Genomic DNA, 374 nt, shown 5'->3' with positions numbered 1-374 from the left:
GACAGAGTTCATGGTCACTGCCGTGTGGTGTTTCCCTGTGCAAAGGCCCCTCAGGCAAGAAAAGCCATTGTACCTTTGATGAGCATTCTGGTTCTTTCCAACTGGGGGCTGTCCGAGTCGGCTCAGGGCGGCCCCCACAAAGTAGCCCCTGCTGGTGCCTTAAACCGTACAACTTTAGGGGGCGCCTGGGTGGCTCAGTCAATTGAACATCCGACTTCGACTCAGGTCATGATCTGGTGGTTTCTTTCTTTTCTTTTCTTTTCTTTCTTTCTTTCTTTCTTTCTTTCTTTCTTTCTTTCTTTCTTTCTTTCCTTCCTTCCTTCCTTCCTTCCTTCCTTCCTTCCTTCTTCCTTTCTTTCCTTTCTTTCTTTCTT

Source organism: Hyaena hyaena, unplaced genomic scaffold, assembly GCF_003009895.1.
Source record: "Hyaena hyaena isolate Hyena2069 unplaced genomic scaffold, ASM300989v1 scaffold_9, whole genome shotgun sequence".
Lineage (NCBI taxonomy): Eukaryota > Metazoa > Chordata > Mammalia > Carnivora > Hyaenidae > Hyaena > Hyaena hyaena.
This window is presented reverse-complemented; position numbering follows the sequence as displayed.